The following is a 25,504-nucleotide window of genomic DNA, read 5'->3' on the forward strand; positions in this document are numbered from 1 at the left end:
GACATCTTCAATCTGACTATCAGGAACTGGACTGCGGGTGCTCCTTCCATCACTTGCAGGGGGCGTGCAAATGGTGGAAGGCGCATGCTCTTCACGTCCAGTGTTGGGAAGGTCAGGCATCGCAACCGACACAATTGGAGTCGGACTCTCCTTGTGGATTTGGGATTTCGAAGAACGCACAGTTCTTTGCGGTGCTACTGCTTTTGCCAGCTTTAGTCTTTTCATTTTTCTAGCGAGAGGCTGAGTGCTTCCATCCTCATGTGAAGCTGAACCACTAGCCATGAACATAGGCCAGGGCCTCAGCCGTTCCTTGCCACTCCGTGTGGTAAATGGCATATTGGCAAGTTTACGCTTCTCCTCCGACAATTTTATTTTAGGTTTTGGAGTCCTTTTTTTACTGATATTGGGTGTTTTGGATTTGACATGCTCTGTACTATGACATTGGGCATCGGCCTTGGCAGACGACGTTGCTGGCATTTCATCGTCTCGGCCATGACTAGTGGCAGCAGCTTCAGCACGAGGTGGAAGTGGATCTTGATCTTTCCCTAATTTTGGAACCTCAACATTTTTGTTCTCCATATTTTAATAGGCACAACTAAAAGGCACCTCAGGTAAACAATGGAGATGGATGGATTGGATACTAGTATACAATTATGGACGGGCTGCCGAGTGCCGACACAGAGGTAGCCACAGCTGTGAACTACCGCACTGTACTGTGTCTGCTGCTAATATATAGACTGGTTGATAAAGAGATAGTATACTCGTAACTAGTATGTATGTATAAAGAAAGAAAAAAAAAACACGGTTAGGTGGTATATACAATTATGGACGGGCTGCCGAGTGCCGACACAGAGGTAGCCACAGCCGTGAACTACCGCACTGTACTGTGTCTGCTGCTAATATATAGACTGGTTGATAAAGAGATAGTATACTCGTAACTAGTATGTATGTATAAAAAAAGAAAAAAAAACCACGGTTAGGTGGTATATACAATTATGGACGGGCTGCCGAGTGCCGACACAGAGGTAGCCACAGCCGTGAACTACCGCACTGTACTGTGTCTGCTGCTAATATATAGACTGGTTGATAAAGAGATAGTATACTCGTAACTAGTATGTATGTATAAAGAAAGAAAAAAAAACCACGGTTAGGTGGTATATACAATTATGGACGGGCTGCCGAGTGCCGACACAGAGGTAGCCACAGCCGTGAACTACCGCACTGTACTGTGTCTGCTGCTAATATAGACTGGTTGATAAAGAGATAGTATACTCGTAACTAGTATGTATGTATAAAGAAAGAAAAAAAAACACGGTTAGGTGGTATATACAATTATGGACGGGCTGCCGAGTGCCGACACAGAGGTAGCCACAGCCGTGAACTACCGCACTGTACTGTGTCTGCTGCTAATATAGACTGGTTGATAAAGAGATAGTATACTCGTAACTAGTATGACTATAAAGAAAGAAAAAAAAACCACGGTTAGGTGGTATATACAATTATGGACGGGCTGCCGAGTGCCGACACAGAGGTAGCCACAGCCGTGAACTACCGCACTGTACTGTGTCTGCTGCTAATATAGACTGGTTGATAAAGAGATAGTATACTACTAATATTATATATACTGGTGGTCAGGTCACTGGTCACTAGTCACACTGGCAGTGGCACTCCTGCAGCAAAAGTGTGCACTGTTTAATTTTAATATAATATTATGTACTCCTGGCTCCTGCTATAACCTATAACTGGCACTGCAGTGCTCCCCAGTCTCCCCCACAATTATAAGCTGTGTGAGCTGAGCACAGTCAGATATATATATACATTGATGCAGCACACTGGGCTGAGCAGTGCACACAGATATGGTATGTGACTGAGTCACTGTGTGTATCGTTTTTTTCAGGCAGAGAACGGATATATTAAATAAAACAAACAACTGCACTGTCTGGTGGTCACTGTGGTCGTCAGTCACTAAACTCTGCACTCTCTTCTACAGTATCACAGCCTCAGGTCAATCTCTCTCTCTCTCTCTCAACCCTAATCTAAATGGAGAGGACGCCAGCCACGTCCTCTCCCTATCAATCTCAATGCACGTGTGAAAATGGCGGCGACGCGCGGCTCCTTATATAGAATCCGAGTCTCGCGATAGAATCCGAGCCTCGCGAGAATCCGACAGCGTCATGATGACGTTCGGGCGCGCTCGGGTTAACCGAGCAAGGCGGGAGGATCCGAGTCTGCTCGGACCCGTGAAAAAAACATGAAGTTCGTGCGGGTTCGGATTCAGAGAAACCGAACCCGCTCATCTCTATTTTTCACCTTCCCCTCAACCGTCATTTTCTTTTGTCATATTCTTTCCTGTTCTGCACCCAAGCTGAGTTAGAGGCAGAGACAGCATGGCAAAGGCTGCATCTGATGTGTTCATTTTGTGTTTTCCTGGTGGGACGATTCCCTGGAATATTTCCTGTTTTATTATCATTTCTCCCTTCAGGATGTTATATTGGGATGGCCTAGTCTCACAAGTGATAAATATAGTAATTAAATCTTTGTTAATGGCAAATCACACCTTTAAAGAGGAGAAAGGAACAGCGTCTGCACATTTTTCTTATGTAGACTTTGAAAAATCTTTGACCTTACTTACTTATTAAAAGAAAACTTATGGCTCCTGCAGTGTAAGAAAAGTTGAACAACTATAAAAATATACAATGTTACTGCCAATTTTAACAATGTGCTGCAGATTGCTGCACTACAATATTAAGGGCCTAATCGCTATTCAGAGAAATTGCAGATGTCTGTAAGTAGAAAAGTGCCACTCCGACAGGAAGAAAAAACACCCCATGCAAAATTGCAAATGCACTGCAGATCGCTATCCACTCGCAGATGCATAGCCAAATTCCCGGAATATCAAAAAACTTTGCTGTCTGAGCAAATGTAAATAGGTCTGTGACTGAGACGGCCTGGAAGTGGTCGGCGCTGATGTCAGTAACCCTCCCAAAAAACACCTGGGCATGCCTGCATTTCTTCTGACACACCCAGAAAACGGTAGGTTTCTGCCCAGAAATGCCGGATTTCTGTCAAACAGCGGTTACATTGCGATTACAATCTGTATGCATTTTCTGCTGCTATTACCCCTCACATATGCGTAATGCAAACGCTACATATGAGCAGTCATTCGATAAGCACTCGATTTGCGATTTCTCAGAATAGCAATCCATGCTGAATTAGGCCCTAAGGGGGGCATTTACTAAGCAGTGATAAGAGCGGAGAAGTGAGCAAGTGGAGAAGTGGCCCCATCAACCAATCAGCAGTTCTGTATCATTTTATAGTATGCAAATTATAGATGTTACTTCAGTGCTGATTGGTTGCCACGAGCAACTTCTCCACTGGCTCACTTCTATGCTTTTATCACTGCTTAGTAAATGTCCCCCTTAATCCGCTAAATAACAACTGGTCTGTAATACAGCAATTATTTTGTGACACAATTAAAGTATTTTAAATTAATTTAAAAGAACAAAAAAATTACATGAAGTTACTTTAGTCTACAGTTTTAGTATTATTTAACTTTTGATCTGTCAATCAAGAGTAGTGTTGCATAAACAGCTGCCTTCAAAGGGAAGTCACTCTTTGTGACTCCATATAAGAATATGCTGTTACATATTGTTAAAATACATTTGAAAGGATAACCAGGGTACAGCAATATCACATTTTCAAAATAAGAGTAAGCCCATCTATCACTTCACAGCGACCTCGAATAGTTTATTATGCTAAATCATTGGAAAAGACGCTTTCCACAAGTAAAATGACAGTATTTCTAAGTTGCTTCTCCTGCAGTGAAATGCTGCTAGGAACCTGGCATTACCATCAAATTCCACAGAGTTAAACAGATGCTCAGATGTGGGCTACAGTACCATGCTGTGAAAATAGACGTTGTGGTTGGGTGACAAATCCATAATCTGACACCAGTATGTCTGAAGTATAATAATTCCTGGAAGATAGGGAGCTTGGAATGCCTCCGTGCTGTACTTGTCGCTGTTAGGATTATAATGAGAACATATTCTATCCAAAGCTAGACCAAGTGGAAAATTCAATTAGATGAACAAGTGTACAGTGGTTTTGCAATTAGCAAATGAGACAGTTTCCAATATACAGATATAAACAAGGAACATGAAATAAAAGCATTAAATCAAAAACATTGACTAGGGTAAAGTCAAATACATTATTCTTAACCTATAAATGATTAAACAAATATAGACACACAGCATGATGCTGAATCCAAATGGTCACAGCACTTTTATTAACTAACATAAACATGAGTATTAGGAGGACAATACAACATTAATATACCATTGTAAAGAATTGTAAAAATACTTGTCTCACTCTTATATGCAGATATAAACTAAAAAATCTCAAAAAGACATATACTTGATTAAAATTATCCTATTGACCCCTTCACCATGACTCTCATCAACTCAGAGAGGCAAGTTTCTGTATCCCTACACTTACAGGGACCAAGCCTTAGAGATAATAACACACCACACATAGGGACTGTGCCCTGGAGGTAAAAGTTACACAACCTATCATTATAATTTGGGTAACAACAACCATGGCAGCCCCAGAGATCCCTGTCACAGGGAGAAATTGTGAATATATGAAACTGTAATAATACAACTATTGTGCTATCTTAAAATGTTGTATAACATCTGTGTATGTCTGTGCAGGGGTGTAGATGTACGCATATGCTCAGGCACCTACCTCATCACATAGGCCATTGTCCTCTTCATCAAAGACACCTGAGCACATGTAGATTTAGTAACAAAGAAGCTTTGAGTGTGTAACTGGTACAGGTAAGGTAGGACATTACAATTAAAGTTGATGTATTATTTTGGCACGAGATCATCTATCCGGTTAAATTAAGTATGATTTGTATTACACCTTTTCAATTTACATGTATTAATCTCAGTAGTAACACTTTATTTGATTTTCAAAGAGCTTTCAATCTGCCACTCTTTCAGTGTCAGCTGTATCAAGGTGCCTCATCTTGCCCTGAACTCTTTCACTGCAGGTTATACAGTATAATCCATTTACCTGTAGTTGCTCTGCCTCCTGCCCCACAATATATTCACAGGTGGATAGCCTTTTACACTTGCTCTGGTGAGGATGCCTCTTAAAGTGGAAATTTAGGCACCTGAGCTCTCAATTCACTGACTAGTAAAGCTGACATCACCTGGCTAAGCTATACAAACACTCATTACTACTCTCAGCACCTTAATGGGTTCTGAAGCCAGATTCTCAGAAATACACTACTCAATACAGTTGAGTTTCATAGTCCCTCTCGGTACCCATGTTCTGGGCCAAAAAGTGCAATGATGGGCACGGATGATAGGCGGAGCCAGGGCCAAATTATGGAAATGGAGATCAGGGGGATGTGTGGCCAATCAAATAATTAAAACTATTTATGAACGCCACCAAGCAGTATATATACCAATAATCCCACTTTCACAGGATGAGATGGCACTCCGGTCTTTTTTTAGAAGCAATCTTCACTCTATTACCAACGTTTCAAGACCAAAATGTTTTTTTATCAAGGTGCTGAAAAAATACAAGTGCAATGTGCTTACCTTAAATAAGAGGGAAAGGAGAGAATCCATCCGTGCCACCCTCCTCCTGAACGCCGTGCACCCGGTCCATGATGTTATCCCACAGAGACCAAAGGTACCATCTGGAATTGTGGGAGCATTTCCATACTTGCCTCCGCTGGAAGTACGGGATGCATGGTGGTTACTAGGTAACTAACACTTACTGTGACCGATGGCAGCTTGCCGTGGCGAGCTACAGGGGCGATCTGAAAATAGATAGTGCCCAATTAAAACATTAAAGCAGGACACAGAAAGCAATAAGGACATATAGAGGGGTATTTAATTGTTTGAAAACTCAGTTGGGTGTCTGTTTTTTCCTATCTAATAGACAGGAAAAAACAGACACCCAACCGACTTTTCAAACAATTGAATTCCACCCATAGAATTTAAATAGACTGATGGAGTTGAAATAAACATGACTAAGTCACCCATATGCTTTATTATTTTCAACACCACTCAGACCATAATAATAAATAAAGACACTGACAACTGTATAGAATGGAAAAAAAATAAGAATTTACTTACCGATAATTCTATTTCTCGTAGTCCGTAGTGGATGCTGGGAACTCCGTAAGGACCATGGGGAACAGCGGCTCCGCAGGAGACAGGGCACATCTAAAGAAAGCTTTAGGATCACCTGGTGTGCACTGGCTCCTCCCCCTATGACCCTCCTCCAAGCCTCAGTTAGGATACTGTGCCCGGACGAGCGTACACAATAAGGAAGGATTTTGAATCCCGGGTAAGACTCATACCAGCCACACCAATCACACTGTACAACTTGTGATCTGAACCCAGTTAACAGCATGATAATAGAGAAGCCTCTATAAAAGATGGCTCACTACAACAATAACCCGAATTTTTTGGTAACAATAATTATGTACCAGTATTGCAGACAATCCGCACTTGGGATGGGCGCCCAGCATCCACTACGGACTACGAGAAATAGAATTATCGGTAAGTAAATTCTTATTTTCTCTGACGTCCTAGTGGATGCTGGGAACTCCGTAAGGACCATGGGGATTATACCAAAGCTCCCAAACGGGCGGGAGAGTGCGGATGACTCTGCAGCACCGAATGAGAGAACTCCAGGTCCTCCTCAGCCAGGGTAACAAATTTGTAGAAGTTTACAAACGTATTTGCTCCTGACCAAGTAACTGCTCGGCAAAGTTGTAAAGCCGAGACCCCTCGGGCAGCTGCCCAAGATGAGCCCACCTTCCTTGTGGAGTGGGCATTTTAAGATTTTTGGCTGTGGCAGGCCTGCCACAGAATGTGCAAGCTGAATTGTACTACAAATCCAACGAGCAATCGTCTGCTTAGAAGCAGGAGCACCCAGTTTGTTGGGTGCATACAGGATAAACAGCGAGTCAGATTTTCTGACTCCAGCCGTCCTGGAAACATATATTTTCAGGGCCCTGACCACGTCAAGCAACTTGGAATCCTCCAAGTCCTTAGTAGCCGCAGGTACCACAATAGGTTGCTTCATGTGAATTGCAGAAACCACCTTAGGTAGAAATTGAGGACAAGTCCTCAATTCTGCCCTGTCAGAATGAAATATTAAATAAGGGCTTTTATATGATAAAGCCGCCAGTTCTGACACACGCCTGGCTGAAGCCAGGGCTAACAGCATCGTCACCTTCCATGTGAGATATTTTAAGTCCACAGTGGTGAGTGGTTCAAACCAATGTGACTTTAGGAAACTCAACACAACATTGAGATCCCAAGGTGCCACTGGAGGCACAAAAGGAGGCTGTATATGCAGTACCCCTTTTACAAATGTCTGAACTTCAGGCACTGAAGCCAGTTCCTTTTGGAAGAAAATCGACAGGGCCGAAATTTGAACCTTAATGGACCCTAATTTTAGGCCCATAGACAGTCCTGTTTGCAGGAAATGGAGGAAACGACCCAGTTGAAATTCCTCTGTAGGGCCTTCTTGGCCTCCCACCACGCAACATATTTTCGCCAATGCGGTGATAATGTTTTGCGGTTACGTCCTTCCTGGCCTTGACCAGGGTAGGGATGACTTCATCTGGAATGCCTTTTTCCTTCAGGATCCGGCGTTCAACCGCCAAGCCGTCAAACGCAGCCGCGGTAAGTCTTGGAACAGACAAGGCCCCTGCTGGAGCAGGTCCTTTCTTAGAGGTAGAGGCCACGGTTCGTCCGTGAGCATCTCTTGAAGTTCCGGATACCAAGTCCTTCTTGGCCAATCCGGAACCACGAGTATAGTTCTTACTCCTCTCCTTCTTATGATTCTCAGTACTTTTGGTATGAGAGGCAGAGGAGGGAACACATACACTGACTGGTACACCCACGGTGTTACCAGAGCGTCCACCGCTATTGCCTGAGGGTCCCCTGACCTGGCGCAATATCTGTCTAGTTTTTTGTTTAGACGGGATGCCATTATGTCCACCTTTGGTTTTTCCCAACGGTTTACAATCAGGTGGAAGACTTTTGGGTGAAGTCCCCACTCTCCCGGGTGAAGGTCGTGTCTGCTGAGGAAGTCTGCTTCCCAGTTGTCCACTCCCGGAATGAACACTGCTGACAGTGCTATCACATGATTCTCCGCCCAGCGAAGAATCCTTGCAGCTTCTGCCATTGCCCCCCTGCTTCCCGTGCCGCCCTGTCTGTTTACGTGGGCGACTGACGTGATGTTGTCCGATTGGATCAATACCGCCTGACCCTGAAGCAGGGGTTTCGCTTGACTTAGGGCATTGTAAATGGCCCTTAGTTCCAGAATGTTTATATGAAGAGATGTCTCCAGGCTTGACCATAAGCCCTGGAAATTCCTTCCCTGTGTGACTGCTCCCCAGCCTCGCAGGCTGGCATCCGTGGCCACCAGGACCCAGTCCCGAATGCCGAAACTGCGGCCCTCTAGAAGATGAGCACTCTGCAACCACCACAGGAGGGATACCCTTGTCCCCGGTGACAGGGTTATCCGCTGAAGCATCTGAAGATGCGACCCGGACCATTTGTCCAGTAGGTTCCACTGGAAAGTCTTGCGTGGAATCTGCCGAATGGGATTGCTTCGTAGGAAGCCACCATTTTTACCCAGAACCCTTGTGCATTGATGCACTGAGACTTTGTTCGGTTTTAGGAGGTTCCTGACTAGCTCGGATAACTCCCTGGCTTTCTCCTCCGTGAGAAACACCTTCTTTCTGGACTGTGTTCAGGATCATCCCTAGGAACAGAAGACAAGTCGTCGGAACCAGCTGCGATTTTGGAATATTGAGAATCCAATCGTGCTGCCGCAACACTACCTGATATAGTGCTACACCGATCTCCAACTGTTCCCTGGATCTTACCCTTATCAGGGAATCGTCCAAGTAACGGATAACTAAAATTCCCTTCCTTCGAAGGAATATCATCATTACGGTCATTACTTCAGTAAAGACCCGGGGTGCCGTGGACCAGCCCTACGGCAGCGTCCGAACTGATAGTGACAGTTCTGTACCATAACCTGAAATACCCTTGGTGAGAAGGGTAAATTTTGACATGAAGGTAAGCATCCTTGATGTCCCGAGACATCATGTAGTCCCCTTCTTCCAGGTTTGCAATCACTGCTCTGAGTGACTCAATTTTGAATTTGAACCTCTGTATGCAAGTGTTCAAAGATTTTAGATTTTAGATTTTAAAATCGGTCTCACCGAGCCGTCTGGCTTCGGTACCACAATAGTGTGGAATAATACCCCGTTCCCTGTTGCAGGAGGGGTACCTTGATTATCACCTGCTGGGAATACAGCTTGTGAATGGTTTCCAAAACTGCCTCCCTGTCAGCGGGAGACGTCGGTAAAACAGACCTTTGGAAACGGCGAGGGGGATACGTCTCGAATTCCAATTTGTACCCCTGAAATATTACCAGAAGGATCCAGGGGTCTACTTGCGAGTGAGCCCACTGCGCACTGAAATTCATTGAGAACGGGACCCCACCGTGCCTGAACTTGTAAAGCCCTAGTGTCATACTGAGGGCTTGGCAGAGGCGGAAAAGAGTTTCTGTTCCTTGGAACTGGCTGATCTCTGCAGCCATTTTCCTCTCCCTCTGTCACGAGCAGAAAAGAGGAACCCTTTTGTCCGCTTGCCAACCAGGCCTGCGCCTGATAATACGGCGTCTTATTTTGAGAGGCGACCTGGGGTACATCCCCTCTTTTAAGGCAATACTTCCAAATGCCGTTTGGAATCCGCATCACCTGACCACTTTACTGGTATAATTGGACAACGCACTTATACTTGATGCCAGTCGGCAAATATTCCGCTGTGCATCATGCATATATAGAAATGCATCTTTTAATTGCTCTATAGGCAATAATATACTGTCCTTATCTAGGATATCATATTTCCAGTCAGGGAATCCGACCACGCCAACCCAGCACTGCACATCCAGGCTGAGGCGATTGCTGGTCGCAGTATAATACCAGTATGTGTGTAAATACATTTTAGGATACCCTCCTGCTTTCTATCAGCAGGATCCTTAAGGGCGGCCATCTCAAGAGAGGGTAGAGCCCTTGTTCTTACAAGCGTGTGAGCGCCTTATCCCCCCTAGGGGGTGTTTCCCAACGCACCCTAACCTCTGGCGGGAAAAGGTATACTGCCAATAACTTTTTAGAAATGATCAATTGTTATCGGGGGGAAACCCACGCATTTTATTTCTCAGATTCCGGAAAACTACAGGAAGTTTTTCCTCACCAACATAATACCCCTTTTTTTTTTTTGGTGGTATTCATATTATCAGAAAAGTGTAAACTTTTTTCATTGCCTCAATCATGCAATGTGTGGCCCTATTTGGAAATCACGGTTGTCTCTTCACCGTCGACACAGGAGTCAGTATCCGTGTCGGCGTCTGTATCTGAGGTAACGGGCGCTTTAGAGCCCCTATATGAGACGTCTGGACATGCACAAGCTGAGTAGCCGGCTGTCTCATGTCAACCACTGTCTTTTATACAAAGCTGACACTGTCACGCAATTTCCACAGTACATCCACTCAGGTGTCGACCCCCCAGGGGGTGACAACACTATTACAGACACTCTACTCCGTCTCCTCATCATTTTTCTCCTCATACATGTCGACACAACGTACCGACACACAGCACACACACAGGGAATGCTCTGATAGAGGACAGGACCCCACTAGCCCTTTGGGGAGACAGAGGGAGAGTTTGCCAGCACACACCAGAGCGCTATATATATACAGGGATAACCTTATATAAGTGTTTTTCCCTTTTTTATAGCTGCTGTATTGTTTATACTGCGCCTAATTTGTGCCCCCCTCTCTTTTTTAACCCCTTTCTGTAGTGTAGTGACTGCAGGGGAGAGCCAGGGAGCTTCCCTCCAACTGAGCTGTGAGGGAAAATGGCGCCAGTGTGCTGAGGAGATAGGCTCCGCCCCTTTCTTGGCGTCCTTATCATCCGTTTTCTTGTATGTTTTGGCAGGGGTTAAATGCATCCATATAGCCCAGGAGTTATATGTGATGCATTTATTTTAGCCATAAAAGGTTTTCTAACGATTTATTGCGTCTCAGGGCGCTGCCCCCCCAGCGCCCTGCACCCTCAGTGACCGGAGTGTGAAGTGTGCTGAGAGCAATGGCGCACAGCTGCGGTGCTGTGCGCCTACCTTTATCTGAAGACAGGAAAGTCTTCTGCCGCCGATTTTTCCGGACCTCTTCGCTCTTCTGGCTCTGTAAGGGGGCCGGCGGCGCGGCTCCGGTGACCCATCCAGGCTGAACCTGTGATCGTCCCTCTGGAGCTAATGTCCAGTAGCCTAAGAAGCCCAATCCACTCTGCACGCAGGTGAGTTCGCTTCTTCTCCCCTTAGTCCCTCGATGCAGTGAGCCTGTTGCCAGCAGGTCTCACTGAAAATAATAAACCTAAACTAAAACTTTCACAAAGAGCTCAGGAGAGCCCCTAGTGTGCACCCTTCTCGTCGGGCACAGAAAATCTAACTAAGGCTTGGAGGAGGGTCATAGGGGGAGGAGCCAGTGCACACCAGGTGATCCTAAAGCTTTCTTTAGATGTGCCCTGTCTCCTGCGGAGCCGCTGTTCCCCATGGTCCTTACGGAGTTCCCAGCATCCACTAGGACGTCAGAGAAATTAAGGTCACAGACAAATTTTATTAAATCAAATTAGTATTGTAAATATTAATAATGGTTGCGAAAGAAGCCACAGACCTTATATAAAGTTTGAATTACTAAAACTGGGCCGAATTTCCGCCTCTCGCACAATCCATCTTGGGTAGAACCATCTCCCCTTAACTAGTGCTGGTCCCTCCCTAAGATGGTGACCTGGTTCTTCCCTAAGGTAGTGACGACTCGCCTTTTTCAAAGGGAAAATGCTAGCCAAGCTCTGCTGCACTAAATTGAGCCGCCGAGGAGCACTGCTTTCCACCACAAATGGAGTCAACAGGCTGCATACCCCCACCAAACTTCATACTTCAAACCTCCATCAGACCATTCAACAAGGCTGTGACAAATAACTCCAAACCTTCCCCTGTCAAGTGTTCTCCATCCAGCCTATAAAACTGAACCTCTTCATAATGTAAATGAGGATGCTTTATAACATGCCCGTTCAAACTAACCACAAACCTATACACTGCGTCATTCAGCTTTTTCCTCACTCTGTCTAAAGCTGCCCCGCCCTGGGTGCCCCGTCAAAACCTACATGGTATAACTTCAGACCAAATCAACGTTACTTGTGGCCAATGCTCCGCAATTATTTGAAAATCCATCTTTATATCATTAATAAGCTTTAGTCCTTTACAAGTGCCTAGGTCGTTACCCCCTAATGCACTATCAAACAATCTGGGGAACCCCATTTATCCTCTGATTCTCAAAGCAAATCTAATAAATCTTCTCACTGCATCCCGCTCAAACCAATCCAACGCACATCAAAAGGTAATGAATTAGCCGCACTGTGCCTACAAGCCCAATAAACATAAGAATGACCGAAAATCCACACCCGACTTGACCATCTCAAAAAACCTGCATGAAAACTAAAAATTTACACACATTAATAACTTGTACCGGTTACTTAACTAGCAGGGTAAGAGGAACTGTTCTGTTTGGGCAACCCAGATATAAGTGAACAACACCAAACCTCTACCACCAAACATTTACAAGGAAAAAGGTGAAAAGAACTCCAAACCCCCTAGTGGCAGGTAGCTTAAGGCCCTGGGATTCCCAAACAACCAACTCGCAGGAGGCGTCTAACTCTGAAAATTCTCATTCCGGATATAAGTTTTATAAGCTGATGACTTCCAACACCCTAATTTTTTAATTGCATTAGTGGAATAACCAGACGCTGCTGCGCACATCGCTGCACCTTTCCTAAGTGAATGTGTGGCATACTGCGACAGCGGCAAGTCTAAAGCAATCAAACACTTGTTAAATACGCTTGTGAACTGAAACTTTGACAAGGGCCACTGTCTACCATCATTCGGCCGCCGCAGGTAGTAGCGGTTAGCTATTGCTACTGGGCATATGCTCTTCTCAGGATGCACAGGAACAGAAATCCACCTCCCTCTCCCTAGCTGATCCATCTTGGACCTCTGAATTTTGATAAGTAATTTATTACCACATTATCAAGCATAATCCCTGTAATGCACCAAAGAAAGTTAGCGCTAAAGCCAAAATGAACAAATTACTTTCATGCTCCCCAAGCGCTATTACTGAAACCACTGCCACCATATAGTTCAGAAGTCTCTACGAGCATCACCTAAATTCACTTGCTCCTTAGCCCATACTTTCAATACCCTGGACAGAATAAATGATTTAGTGGGGTCTGCCGAACCTTGCAAGTGTGAAAAGTAAGAGATTCCCGCCAGAGTAGCAGACATTGCTGCTTTGGAATGACCCCTCTCATGCCGCTACCATAGAAACTCCAACATGGCATCTTGAAAACTCTTACCGACACCTTTAGACACCATGAACGCCTGCCAGTCAAACCACGCTGCGGAATACGACCTCAGAGTTCCGGGGGCCAGTGCTTTCAACGTGAACACTCTGATGCTGGCCTGATGATCTACCATATATAAGCTGATGGAGCTAATGACCTAAACCTCTCCCATTGAAAACGAGAGAAAGCATCTGTTATCTCATTTTTAACTCCAGGAACATGTTTCACACTAAAGTCAATATCAACGTTAGATGCCTAAGCAGTCTTAACGCTTGCTACAGACCATCTTTTGGTTATTGATAGCCTGAACTACACCCAGATTATCACACCAAAATCCAATTCTATGGTTGCTAAACCTAAAAGACCAAAGCTCCACTGCCACAATAATGGGAAAAAGCTCCAGCAAAAGCATGTTAACTGTAAGACCTTCTAAATGCCAATCCTCAGGCCAAACCTCCGCACACCATTCCCCTTCAGAATATGCACCAAAACCTATAGATCCTGAAGCATCTGTAAATAACTGCAGCTCTGAGTTAGCCACCGACTGTTGAAGCCAAATGCGCACTCCATTGAAATCCTGCAAGAAAAGTAGCCACACCCTAAGATCCTCATTCATCTCTGATGAAATGCAAAGCATATGGTGGGCCCTTTTTGCACCTGCGGTTGCTCTTTCCAACCCAAGGCAAAACACCTGTCCCATCGGTATAACCTTACATGAAAATTTCAGTAACCCCAAAAGTAACTGCACTTGCCTTAATGTCATCTTTTTTGAGGAAATGAACATTTTCCAGCAACTCCTTTAAACAACCCACTTTCTCCAATGGCAACCTACAAAGCCCCTCTTCTGTATCGATTTCTATACCTAAGTATGATAACCACTTCAAAGCCCTTCTGTCTTTCCTTTTGCAATAGGGACTCTCATAACTGAAAACAGGGCCTGAACTGAAAATAGCAATTCCTGACACAAAGCACTCTCTGTAGGCCCTACGAACAGGAAGATGTCCAAATAATGAGCCACTCCCAATTGCTTCGAACTTGCTTGAAAACACCATTGCAAAAAGGGAACTCAATCATTCAAAAAAGGAGCATGAAACAGCACATAGGCAAACACTTATCCACAAAGTAAGCACCGTCTAGCCTAAACCCCATGTATTTAAAAGATATGGATTGCCTTTCGGCTCTGGCTCCTGTGATGTAAGCCGCGGCGTGAAGGAGATCCGCTGAGTCCACCAATAGTGCATCTCTGACGGCTGTGTTACAGCCTCTACAGAGTCGAAGACCTGCTTACCTACTCCCGGGGCTCACCCGATACTTATGGAAAGGTATTTATAGCCTGACATGACTCACAGAAACAGCCGCTGGGCTCACAGAAGCAGCGTCTCCCTCCACTCCAGACAGGCAGGACAAAGGTCCTGATGCTGGAGACCACAGCAGCAGTGCCTCTGGTCCCTCATCGCCTATTCAGGAAACCAGGTACAAAAGAGCTCCCTGCTCCTCATTCCCCTGTCAAGTATGGAGAGATGGTAATAGCCATAAGGGATGCCATAAGTCCTTTATTAGAAGCGCAGACAGCCAGCATTACTAGACAGACTGCTGGAATCACTAAAAGGCTGCAAGAAGCTGAACATAGAATGGGCTCACTTTTTGCTGATGTTGCAGACCTGCAGAAGGTTAGCATTAAACAGAAGAACTCCTATCACCAGTTATGGAATCGACTGGAAGATCTGGAAAACAGATCTCTCAGAAATAATCTGCGGGTGGTGGGGGTCCCAGAAATGGTCAAAGGACCAGCACTGTCAGTTTTCATTAAAACTGCATTAATGTGCATGCATCGTTCTACAAGTCGGCAATGCATGCACTGACATGTTAATTGAAAGGGTGCACCATGTAGGTCCAATCCACAACCACCCAGGAGCCAGACGACGAATTGTTTTATTGAAGGTGTTAAATTACCTCCATAAGGAAATTATATTAAATGCTTTGCGCAAAAAAACAAGATCTAATGTGGAAAAGCCACAGGATTTATATATTTATGGATTACTCAGCAGAATTAACAAGAGCCCGCAAATAATTCTCCCCTCTTTGCTCCTACCTAATTAAGCAAAGTAGAAAATGTGCACTCCTGTACCCAGCGAGACTGCGTCTATACAAAGGTAACTCCTTTGTTGATTTCACCACAGTGGACGACACTAAGAAGTACCTAAGTGAGCAGACAGAAGGAGAGGATTTAGATGTACCTGCGGAAGAGAATAACTGACTTTTATATCTATTCATATCCAGCTTAGATGATGGCGATTACTTCCGCATGTATACATATTTATCAGTGGCGTGCGGTGAGGTCAGTGGCTGGTGAGGCACTGCAGCTGGGGAAGCTCAGTTGCTGGTGCGGCAACATAGGGGAGTGGGGATATGGTCCCACATGTCTGCTGTAAACACACAATGTCCTCCTAAAGTTGTTATGCCAAATGGTATAGCAAATGCACATCCCACTTATATTTGGGGTAAATCAGTCATTGATGTTAGTAAATAGAAGTACTGGTATGTAAAATTAAAGTAGAGAGAAGGAATAGCGGAAGACAGGAGAGAGGAGGAATAGTGGAGACGGGAGAGAGGAGGAATAGTGGGAGATGGGAGAGGTAGAGAGGAGGAATACTGGGAGACGGGAGAGGTAAAGAGGAGGAATACTGGGAGATAGGAGAGGTAGAGAGGAAGAATAGTGGGAGATTGGAGAGGTAGAGAGGAGGAATAGTGGGAGATGATAGTGGTAGAGAGGAGGAATAGTGGGAGATGATGGTGGTAGAGAGGAGGAATAGTGGGAGAGATAGAGAGGAGGAATAGTGGGAGATGGGAGAGGTAGAGAGGAAGAATAGTGGGAGATGGGAGAGGTAGAAAGGAGTAATAGTGGGAGATAGGAGAGGTAGAGAGGAGTAATAGTGGGAGATGATAGTGGTAGAGAGGTGGAATAGTGGGAGAGATAGAGAGGAGGAAAAGTGGGAGATGGGAGAGGTAGAGAGGAGGAATAGTGGGAGATGGGAGAGGTAGAGAGGAGGAATAGTGGGAGAGGTAGAGAAGAGGAATAGTGGGAGATGGGAGAGCAGGAGAAGGCAGCACCAGGAGAGCTGTAATGCCACTCACAACTCCTCAGCTCCTCCTCCAAGTGTGTTACCAAATATGTTGTAACCCTGTTTATGCCACAGAGTACACTATTGAATAGGTCAGAGATGTGTAATCGACTCTATTTATGAGTGCCTCCACCCAAGCTAGAGCAATTATAGTGGGTTCGCTTGGGAAAACCCTATGTTAGTAGAATGTATTATTTAAATATTATAATTGGATTTACCAACTTTCTCAATGACAGACCTTTGGTTCACTTACTAAAAGTGTCCCCTAACGCCCCCTTCCATCGGTCCACTACCTGGGGTTGTCTCACTCCATATAATTTGCTGATTTCTTTTAACACTACCTCATCACTGACTGCATTAAAATTTCCCTGCAAACCAAAACTGCAGTGAGTATTTATTCGCTTCTCTACACACCACCGATAGATGTCTCTTCCATTTTAAATATCCATTACAGATTATAACCTGTCGGTAAAAAGAATACCCCTATATTGTTGGATCTCAGCAGTGCCTCCACATGTAACCCTGTTTATGCCACAGAGTACACTATTGAATAGGTCAGAGATGTGTAATCGACTCTATTTATGAGTGCCTCCACCCAAGCTAGAGCAATTATAGTGGGTTCGCTTGGGAAAACCCTATGTTAGTAGAATGTATTATTTAAATATTATAATTGGATTTACCAACTTTCTCAATGACAGACCTTTGGTTCACTTACAGGTTTGAAAGAACTTCTCGTCATCACACCGAACTCTGGTCACGGTAAGTAATTATTATTTATTAACTTATAGGGTTATAATTCACCTCTACTCTATGTATTAGACTTAACGGTGTTTGTTGATCATATATAGGCCCCACATCCCAAATATACCCCTATTACCTGCCTATACATAATATGTGCATGCACTACAAAACAAAGTTACCTTGGTACCAAAAAACTTGCATAACCTTGGAATATACCGGTATAACCACTAATAAATACCCGGGTAATAACGATACGTTGCTATCTGGATAGAGTTCCTTTCAACCACAAAAAAAGGGCATTCTCCACTGGCAAGTCGATCAATACTTTCAATACAGTACGATACCATCCAATAATGGCTTCGATCCTTCCCGTGGTACCAGATAGATATAGTCTCTAATTGCCACGGAATAGTACCATGCTAGTCTCTCTTAATCCAGGAGATCACATCGAGTGCAATTTATTGGTCAGTTGTAGGTAAATGATAATAGAAGGCCTATTGAGTCCATAGCATTATCCACAGTGATACCTCAGGTGCTCAAGGGGTATTATTCTGTCCGAATATTGGACCTTCTGAGAGTACATCTAATATAATAAGTTTTATTCCACTTCGACTTAGGTGTACACCTTTTTGTTTTAATCCAACATCCGCTTACATTATACCACAACGGCACCTATCTATTCATGTATTACATTACATATCAGTTTGTATAGTAAGCGATGTGTCTAGTAAAGAATTATTATTTAACAGGTCCAGTTTCTTCCTAGGCTTGTAGAGTCTCTAGGCAGGTCTTCCAGCACTTGAAATATAATGCAAACAATTTAGCTTTATACAACCTGACAGCACTTACGTGTCAGAGACAAAATGCAGATGTAGGCACGTAACACCTGAGCTGTTAACAGTCTTTAGGTAGTACGGGATCTATATACCACTATCCAGCTGTCTTCATGACCTCCCCCAGCAATTTGTATATTTTAGAGATGGGGAGCGGAGGTTAGAGCTAGTAGGGAGAGCCCCCTTACATGGTACTAAGACTAATCTCCTCTTGTCCAAAGAAAAATAAAAAGTGGAGACTCCTACCACAAATGGCGCCTACAAGCTGCCCTGAACTGCGTCCCCCCTTAGAGTATCACCACACTCCCACACAAACGGTAAGTACAAGAAAGTAGAAGGGATACAATCCTTAGCGCTATATTATTATACTTAGATGTACATGGATCAACAAATGCACAATACGTCCCTTTTAGTGGATTCTTCAAAAATGTCTTTTCTTCTTTTCTATTCTTCTTACAGTCGTTCAATATTATATTCCAGTGATGTGGATAATATATGAAAGAAAAAGTGGTATATGTGTAGAACAGTCTATATTTCTATGCACCACACTGTATAACAAGTCCTTTAAATAGATGATCAGAGATGTAATCTAGGCGTACCCCAACTCACACTATGCAGCGTAAAATTGTATATATAAAGGTATCTTTGTTTTTCACTCCTCCACCAGATCACCAATATAACTGTGTTTCTGAATTAGCGTACCCCACTCACTAGGTTAGTAGAATGAGGAAAACATATAAAGGTATCTTTGTCTTCAGATGCGTACCCTACTTACAGGGTTTAAAGATGACCACAAGCATATCAAGGTTTCTTTTCCCTTTTTATTTTTCACTGATGGTAGCCTTGTGCTTCTCCACAGTCTCCCTCGGTGTCAGGTATATGGGAGAAAAATTGAAAAAGACCAATGTGTAGACTGAACCAGTGAATTGGTGCAAAAATTATGTGCAAAAATTTAAATTGAAGGATACCTGTGTATAAAGGTATCTATCTATATATATATATATGTGTTATTAAAATATGGTAATCCTTATGCAAAAAGATTCCAATGTGTTTAATAAAAGTGCCCTGGTGATATAAAGTGATGTGAATATTATGGTGAACGTACCCCACTTACACAGAGTGGGGGAAGCAGTAAATATATAACGGTTTCTTTGTATAGAGAAGAAAGGAATTCTAGCGGGCGTACCCCACTCACAGTCTAGCTGATTCTTGTCATACACATCAGGGTTTCTTTTATATCCTCTCTCATACAGCTCTTCTGGAAATCTTCCAACCAAATGTATACATTTCCAAAAATTGGAGAATCCACGTGAAGATAAAAATTCTTATATTTTATTCCACACTACTCGCCACATGCGGGTAGGTAAAAACAACAATGTCCAGAACAATACAGTACATACAAAAGGTATGGAGGCAGAAAAAAGATGGAAATTTCCTTCTACATCAAAAACCATGAAAAAATTAAAAAATTTAAAAAATTAAAAACAATTCTTTTACCTTGCTGAATCTTTAAAGGTAAAACTGGAAAAAATGGCTGTCCACACTCCTCCTGTCGACGCGTTTCGGTCTGCGTTTGGACCTTTATCAAGACATAGGTGTAGTGTGGAGAGCCACATATTTATATGAAGAGCAGCCAATCGGTTTCTTTCCAGGAAATGACATCATAATGATTACACATAATCTGAAATTCTTTAATATCTATAAAATCTATGAAATGGTTTTTGATGTAGAAGGAAATTTCCATCTTTTTTCTGCCTCCATACCTTTTGTATGTACTGTATTGTTCTGGACATTGTTGTTTTTACCTACCCGCATGTGGCGAGTAGTGTGGAATAAAATATAAGAATTTTTATCTTCACGTGGATTCTCCAATTTTTGGAAATGTATACATTTGGTTGGAAGATTTCCAGAAGAGCTGTATGAGAGAGGATATAAAAGAAACCCTGATGTGTATGACAAGAATCAGCTAGACTGTGAGTGGGGTACGCCCGCTAGAATTCCTTTCTTCTCTATACAAAGAAACCGTTATATATTTACTACTTCCCCCACTCTGTGTAAGTGGGGTACGTTCACCATAATATTCACATCACTTTATATCACCAGGGCACTTTTATTAAACACATTGGAATCTTTTTGCATAAGGATTACCATATTTTAATAACACATATATATATATATATAGATAGATACCTTTATACACAGGTATCCTTCAATTTAAATTTTTGCACATCATTTTTGCACCAATTCACTGGTTCAGTCTACACATTGGTCTTTTTCAATTTTTCTCCCATATACCTGACACCGAGGGAGACTGTGGAGAAGCACAAGGCTACCATCAGTGAAAAATCAAAAGGGAAAAGAAACCTTGATATGCTTGTGGTCATCTTTAAACCCTGTAAGTAGGGTACGCATCTGAAGACAAAGATACCTTTATATGTTTTCCTCATTCTACTAACCTAGTGAGTGGGGTACGCTAATTCAGAAACACAGTTATATTGGTGATCTGGTGGAGGAGTGAAAAACAAAGATACCTTTATATATACAATTTTACGCTGCATAGTGTGAGTTGGGGTACGCCTAGATTACATCTCTGATCATCTATTTAAAGGACTTGTTATACAGTGTGGTGCATAGAAATATAGACTGTTCTACACATATACCACTTTTTCTTTCATATATTATCCACATCACTGGAATATAATATTGAACGACTGTAAGAAGAATAGAAAAGAAGAAAAGACATTTTTGAAGAATCCACTAAAAGGGACGTATTGTGCATTTGTTGATCCATGTACATCTAAGTATAATAATATAGCGCTAAGGATTGTATCCCTTCTACTTTCTTGTACTAATCTCCTCTTGTCACTGCTGAGGACTCAGGGGCTCCCGGTCTGTCATCTATACCCTTTCTGAGCAATCAGTGTAAATCACGAGTATGCAACCCGTTTACTGTCTTTGTCACCTGGAGGTTGGCAGCAGCTTATGATTTAATGAGCAGGACGGCTATTAGTGTCATCAGTATAGGGAAAAGATACTTAACTAGCCCTCAGCAGCACAGCGCCACCTCACCGCATCAGTGTCTCCTGCGGCAGTACATTTTACTCCGTCTTCACAGCTGGCGCTCCTAACTCCCAGGGACTCCAGATACAGCCACCTATCACGAAGCGGTTATACCCCTGCCCTTCATTCAGAGATCCGCTATCCGCTATCCAGCTGCCGGCGCTGTCCCTTTTCCTTCGCCCCTCCGTCAGTCTCGGTTCTCGTCCCGCCTGTCCCCGCCGCTCCGTCTCTCCTCTGCTCTCTCCCAGTCCTCTTCGCTCCCCCAACTCCTGCGCCATCAACCGCCGGTCTCGCTCCCCCCAGCCGTTGTCCTCGTCTCGCGGACCCCCTCTCCCTCTCTTCCCCATCAGCATGCTCATGCTCTTGAGGTATCTAGAAACAAGGGCACTCTCGCGCTGGCTGGACCCTCTATTAGTATATCGCTCCCGCAAACAGTATTGAAATCACATTTAGATTAAATACATATAGGGTATATATATATAACTATTAACAATTCTAATCCATGGCTCTATAAATAATTACAACATGCTATTACACTCTCCCCCTGGTGATTCTACTATCGAGAAGAGAAGTAGGGATCACCAATAGAATTACACAGATCTATACTCTTCCAGCGATCTACCTTTACTGAACATATCCGAAATATGGCCAAGATCTTATGATTCCAGAATGGAATACTAGTGGAATGTCACTAGGGACTCCTAACTGGTTATAGGTAAGTATTTTTGGTGGTCTACGTTCACGTTGGGATCGTGGAGTCTTAGTGACCTCAGTTGATCCATTGTCCCCAGAGGTAGCTTTGCCTGCATGATGTTCGTGATACAGAGCATCCTCCTTATCAACATTTTCCCACTCCTCACTACTCTCATCCACCCCCCAATCCATTTCCGTATTATTACATTGTGAGGGGCCATTACTACACTCAGCCTTAAGCTGTCCACCCTCAACAATGGGAGAAGAGTTGTCTTTATAGAAACACCCAGACCCCAACAAATAATCCTCATAACTACCATTTATTACCAACCTATCCTCCTCTTCCAATGTAGCTCCATTGGCTAATACCTTATCTGGGGTATCAGTCACCCTGGAACCTTGAGACTCAAGTTCTTTTCCCTCCCATCGTATATCACGGGCAATGGGTAGCAAATGCTTTCTGTGATAGGTTAATACAGGTCCTAGTTTACCCTCGGGACTTAACTGATACACTGGGAGGTTAGATAACTGTTTCACTACAATATACGGATCTGGCTTCCATCTATTATTCAACTTCTGCCGGCGTCTAGCCACCAGTAATTTTATCAATACCCGATCTCCGGGTAATAACCGATGCTCTTTCACATGAGCATCATACCGTAGTTTATTTCTCTCCCCAAGTTTGGTGGCTTCCTGATGTGCCAATTGATGAGCTTCTTTCAGATGTTGTCTCAATCTCTGTATATATTGACTATGACAAGTCACGGTGGAAGTATGTATCCTAGTCCCAAGACTTACATCTATTGGTAATCGCGCTTCCCGTCCAAACATAAGCAAGTAAGGTGAATAGCCCGTGGCCTCATTCCTTGTACAATTGTATGCATGTACCAAATGCGCCAAATACTGTTTCCAATGAGGTTTCCTTTTTGATCCTAGGGTGCCCAACATGTTCAATAGTGTTCTATTGAACCGCTCTGGTTGTGGATCTCCCTGCGGATGGTATGGAGTTGTTCTTGATTTTCGAATCCCACAACAATTGCAGAGCTCCCAAATTAATTTGCTTTCAAAATCTCGACCCTGGTCTGAGTGTATCCTGGCTGGCAGCCCATAATGAATAAAGAACTTTTCCCAAAGCGTTTTGGCGACAGTTATAGCTCTCTGATTAGTAGTGAGATAGGCCTGGGCAAACAGTGTGAAATGATCCGTGATAACTAAGATATGGCTATCCTTTTCCCCAGGTCCCTCTAATGAGAGAAAATCGATGCATACCAAATCCATTGGGCCCGAACTAACAATATTCACTAACGGCGCCGCTTTCTCTGGTAGTTTTTTTCTGATGATACAATTCCCGCAGGTCTTACAATACCGGTCGATATCTTGATGCATAAAGGGTCAGTAAAATCGATCAGTGATCAGGGTTTGCGTCTTATCACAACCCAGATGTCCATGATCATCATGCAATGCATGCAACACTAATCGCCTATACTTTTCGGGCAACACTAGTTGTAATTTGTAGGTACCATCCCCTCTCAGGGTTCTTCGGTACAACACCCCTTGTATCACCCTTAGCTTCTTTAGCTGTCGCGCTAAAACTCGTGACTTGGATGACATTGATGATGAGTGTCACGATCCGGGTATCTGGACGCCATTTCTTACCCATCTGATGCCTCCTAAGGCTGGCTCAGCGCTCCAGGACCGGATCCCATCTGTTATCCTGATGTGTACATTCCTGTATCCTCTCCTGTCACTCTGGGACGCTGTCACAGTAAACGCCATATTACACCTGGCATGGCGTCTCCCGCGGCCTCCGCCGCCGTCCCTGAACTTCTGCATGCAGAGTGTCTGAGTGGCGATTACGTCAGCCGCGGCCTCCGCTGTGTCCGCGTGGTTGGATGTGCATCTGTCAGCCTGGCGCCTCCTGTCTCCGGTGGCCGGCGCCGCCATTACTGTTTTCATTACCACATGGATTACAAACCAAACTTCCCTCCAAGTGTCTGCATGGGCGCAGCCATCTTGGATTCTGTCAGCTGATCATTTCCACCAATCTGTTCTCAGTATTGATAATCTGCATAATTGCCTAGCCAACCCGTTCCTTGCTGCAGGTATAAGTAAGCTGTGCCTGAGCAAGGAAGGCGTCAGTGCTTTGGTTGTCAAACCTAGTTCCTGTTTGTCTCTCTCCTGTGATTGTCTTCCAGGTTCCAGCTCCTGTCTCAAGACTTCCACCATAGAGACCCGCACCAGCATTCCACCTGCGGTGTAGCCTGACTCTCCAATCCATTGTGGATTCATCTGTTTCCAGCTACAACATTACCTGCTTCCAGCTCAGCTTCCAGCAGAGTACAACTTCTCTTAAAGGGCCGGTGTCCTTTCTACACTTTACCACTCTCCACCGGTATTATTATTTCTCCGCTCTCAAGTTCTACATTTCAGTTCATATTTCATCGCTCCCAAGTTCATTTATTATTTAACTGGTTCCAGCCAGTATCCACTCCGTGCTAACAACAGTCTGGTTCCAGCCAGTATCCACAGCAGCCGTTTTATCTTCAGCAACCCAGCTTTTCCTGGAACACCAGCTGGCACAATCCTGGGTTATCTCCATTGCTACAGTCGGGCCTGGTAAGGACTTTCCATCTAGAAGATTATAAGAACTATCTCACACTACCAGTGCCCTGTGGCTCCTGCCATCCTGTAGTACCCCGGAACTGTATTTATTCTTTGCTGACTTTTACGTTTTCTTTTACTGCTGCTGTGTTGCGGAGTTGTCATAATAAACATCATTGACTTTTATCCAAGTTGTCGTGGTCACGCCTTCGGGCAGTTATTATTCATGTTACTTACATGTCCATGGGTCTGATACAACCTCCCAGGTTTCCGGTACATCTCAGCCCCTACAACTGAGGCTGCCTCCCGTCAGCTCAGGCCCTCAGTTGTGACAGTAAGCACTGACCTAATGAATCCAGCCGGAGACCAGGATCAAGCGGCCAGGCCGATGCAAGAACTGGCAGCCCGACTAGATCATCAGGAGGCTGCACAGGGCCACATCATCCGCTGTCTCCAGGATCTCTCTACTCGGCTGGATGGGATTCAGACAACTCTCCGTGGATCAGGCGCGTCTGGTGCGTCAACCACAGTGACTCCAGCTATAACCCCACCCACCTTACCCATTTCTGCTCCACGTCTTCATCTTCCAACGCCAGCAAAATTTGACGGATCTCCAAGATTCTGCAGGGGATTTCTCAACCAGTGTGAGATTCAGTTTGAGCTACAACCTGGCAATTTTCCCAGTGACCGTACAAAAATTGCCTACATTATTTCTCTTCTCAGTGGCTCAGCCCTTGATTGGGCATCACCGTTATGGGAGAGGTCCGACACCCTGCTATCTTCCTACACTGCCTTCGTGTCAACATTCAGGCGCATCTTCGACGAGCCAGGCCGGGTAACCTCAGCTTCATCCGAGATTCTCCGTTTACGCCAGGGGTCACGTACTGTAGGACAATATCTGATACAGTTCCAGATCCTGGCATCCGAACTGGCATGGAACGACGAGGCCC

General features: G+C 44.2%; 1 long non-coding RNA gene across 1 annotated transcript in view; it reads left to right on the top strand.

Annotated features, from left to right (window-relative positions):
- Positions 1-25,504, top strand: part of LOC134956899 (uncharacterized) — an 86,657-nt gene that overhangs the window by 47,881 nt on the left and 13,272 nt on the right. The window contains exon 4 of the long non-coding RNA XR_010186274.1: positions 17,344-17,385. This is a non-coding gene — a long non-coding RNA (uncharacterized LOC134956899). The remainder of the gene's footprint in view (positions 1-17,343; positions 17,386-25,504) is intronic.

The sequence above is a fragment of the Pseudophryne corroboree genome, chromosome 9 (genome assembly GCF_028390025.1).
Source record: "Pseudophryne corroboree isolate aPseCor3 chromosome 9, aPseCor3.hap2, whole genome shotgun sequence".
Lineage (NCBI taxonomy): Eukaryota > Metazoa > Chordata > Amphibia > Anura > Myobatrachidae > Pseudophryne > Pseudophryne corroboree.